The following is a 3229-nucleotide window of genomic DNA, read 5'->3' as shown; positions in this document are numbered from 1 at the left end:
GGGGGGGGCAGTTTCAGTGCCTCCCTCCAAACTTCCTGCAGGACTCCACTGATGAGGTGTGTGTATGCACTGATGTGCAGCATCAGCGCTGGACTATAAGAGGCTTAGAGAGACAGGCTTATGACAGAGCATGGACACTACTCTCTAACTCTCCATTTGTATGTTACCCTGTCTCTTCCACTTGTCTCTGTCTAGGAATGGAGGTAGGGGACTAAGTAGAGTATATTTACAATGTGATGTATTGTAATATATTTGGAGCTTTTGTTTGTGAAGTTTTGTGTGCGACTATATTAATAGGGGTTGCCAATTAATACATTCTTATTTCTAAAGTCTGAATGCTGCTGTGAATGCGTTTGCTGTATGTAATTATTGGTCAATCTTTTGTTGTAAAAGCAGAGAGCATTTTATTTTTGTAGAGAGAAAAGTTGTTTACAGTGAATTACAAGAAATAATTACTTTGGAAGCAGTGCTTTTAAACATTATGGATGCACAAATTTTGCCTAATGCAGTTTGAAAGCAATCTTTATGCCCATAGAACATCATTTTTTAGGGTTGTCAATCAACTCAAATCACTTATTGGGTTTATAACATGTTACATATATTACAATGCTCATTGACATTTCTTTGTGTAATGTCTGTGTGTTTTTAAAGATTTCAGAGTTTGAATGATTGGATTTTCAGTTACCTCACATGTGCTGAGGTAACTTTACTGGGGGGTGTGAATATCAGCTAACATGTTTACTTGTGATTGATTTCATGAGGAAATTGGTCAGTGATGGAAGTACAATTATTCCTTTTTCTACTTCATCTTTAAGTTGTTGACATTGTTAAAGGTGCACAGTAGTGTGCTTAGATGAAATGTTAGGGGTTAAGAGTAATTTTGGTATTTATTTTCCATTGCATGGATTGCTAGGTGACTAGTGTAATTTTAGTAATAACTAAAACCTTTGAAATTGGTCTATTATTAAGGGAGAATGCTGGAACCGGCTGCCGCAAACGGGGCTACAATGCAATCATATAGGGCAAATGTCCACCGCCAAAATAAAGTTCTGCCACTGACAAGCTCAGGTCGGAGTCAAACCTGCGCCCGCTGCGTTGAAGAGTAAACCTCTATAGATGTGCGCCTGCTCTACCAACTGAGCTAACCTGGCCACAAGTTAGGCCAGTTTTAAAGAAAAACTTAGAAAACACTTTAAAAATTATACAATCCAACTATGATGGGCTGTTATTGTCGCTATGTGATGTCATTCTATTTGACACTAAGCTACAAAACATATACACAATGATATTCTTTTGTCTTATTTTGAATGTACAGTATGTAAAATTGTGTGTATGGTATATTTATGTAGATGTTGTGATTGTTTTAGACCCCAGGAAAAGAAGCTGCTACAGTGTTAGCAGCTATTGGGGATCCAAAATAAAGAGGATGGCAGTGCCAAAACAAGCACTATTAGTGGACAAAAATTGAAGGTGTGTAATTGCCAATTAATACTGCAGCAGTCTGGCTTATGAAATACTGGACCGATTGCAAGGATTGTTGCTCTCATTAGTTACTTAGACACAAAAATGGGAAAAGGTTGTAAACAGAAATGAAGTTGCCCTTTAAGGTCAGGTTATGTGAGGCAAACATTTACACAGACTGTTGTGTTACCAGAGGGTAAATGATCCATCTCTTGTGTTAGCTTCTACTTCCTGTAAATAGATGCCAGCAAAATTATGACTCAATGTTTTAAGATTCACAAATGGCTGTCAAGTTATATCTGCATGAGACCAACAGCTACCCTGTCAGGTAATAAAGTGGTCTAAATGTATCATTATGAGTGTGTCTTGGGGTAATAATGGGGATATTACAGTATGTCTCATGCCACATAACTAGTTAAGTTAAATGTAACAACTGAATCTGCACACTGGTTTGAAATCTGTGATCTGTACTTGTGCTTGCTGAAGCAGAGAGTGCTTCTTACGGTTCATTCCCTGTGTTTAACATAACTTTTTTTAGTCATGCAACAAAAATAATTAGTGTTTTCATAACATACAATTAATCATTCTACGTTATATCCCTCTACTCAAAATTTACTTTTTTTTAACACTAACATAATTATGTGACAGAATAAAATTATTTTGTGTACAAAAACTAATGCATATTAAAGCCTTACAGTTATTATAATATTACACTTTTAATTTTCCAACCAGTTTTTTGTGTGCAAACAACGCACATATTTTAAAATACGGTGACACATTTGTAATTGTACATTTGAACTATATATTTTAGGTTGTTTAAACCTATTTTCTGGAAACGGCTTGCACTCAAAACCTTTAATTTAGTACAGTGTGGCAACATTAAAGTTTTGAGTACACTAGACATAAAATAAATGTGTCACGAGTCTTTTCTGAAAGGAAATTTATGTCAGTTTAACGTAACTTTTTGAGTCATGCAACTAAAATAATTAGTTTTCTTAATATGTAATTCTATGTTATATAACATAGAATGATCAGGTTATCTAATGTGTATTTATTTTTTAAACGCAAAAAGTGATAATTACTTGTCATAACTTGTTAGTTTTATGTACAAACTTAAAATATGGTGACACATTTGTAATTGCACATTTGAACTATATATTTTCAGTTGTTTAAACCTATTTTTAATTTTACAACACTTCTCTAAATCTGTGCATTAAGCATAAAATAAGGTTTGAAAGCCCAATTACGCTGGTGTCAAAATGTCTATTTTCCATGCTAAATGTACCCTAAAAATTATTTAAAGTTCACACAATTGTTATGCTTAAATGATAATGACTTAAATGTGAATGTTGTCACTCCTCTGTGGGTGTAAACTGAATATCTTTGAGTTGTGGCCAGAGTACTTTTTATATTGGGCTATTATTGGGCTTTGGTGAACACTGATCAACAGTTCTCACCATTTTCGGACATTTTACAGACCAAACAACTAATCGATTGAGAAAATAATCAACATTAATCAGCAATGAACATAATCATTAGTTGCAGCCCTATTAGGCAGCAGCAGGTAACGCAGTGACAGATATCACATTGTCACTTGAACATGTATACTGTTCTGATGTTTTGATGTGAGGACCACATTGTTCTCTATGGAAAAAATGGTCACGGGACACTTTATTTTTTTTTATTATTATTTTTTTTTTTAAGATTATTTTTCGGGCATTTTAGGCCTTTAATAACAGGACAGTTGAGGATATGAAAGGGGAGAGAG

The 3229-nt window shown here is 34.5% G+C and overlaps 1 protein-coding gene across 2 annotated transcripts in view; it reads left to right on the top strand.

Moving 5' to 3' along the window:
• Positions 1 to 3229, top strand: part of slco4a1 (solute carrier organic anion transporter family, member 4A1) — a 30243-nt gene that overhangs the window by 15295 nt on the left and 11719 nt on the right. The window contains exon 1 of one of the 2 annotated variants that reach the window (XM_032521323.1): positions 91 to 203. The exons of the other annotated variant lie outside the window; for it this stretch is intronic. The gene's annotated coding sequence lies outside the window, so the exon portion shown is untranslated. Of the gene's footprint in view, positions 1 to 90; positions 204 to 3229 lie in introns of those variants that run through there. 2 annotated transcript variants of the gene reach the window in all.

Source organism: Etheostoma spectabile, chromosome 7 (genome assembly GCF_008692095.1).
Source record: "Etheostoma spectabile isolate EspeVRDwgs_2016 chromosome 7, UIUC_Espe_1.0, whole genome shotgun sequence".
NCBI lineage: Eukaryota > Metazoa > Chordata > Actinopteri > Perciformes > Percidae > Etheostoma > Etheostoma spectabile.
This window is presented reverse-complemented; position numbering and strand designations above follow the sequence as displayed.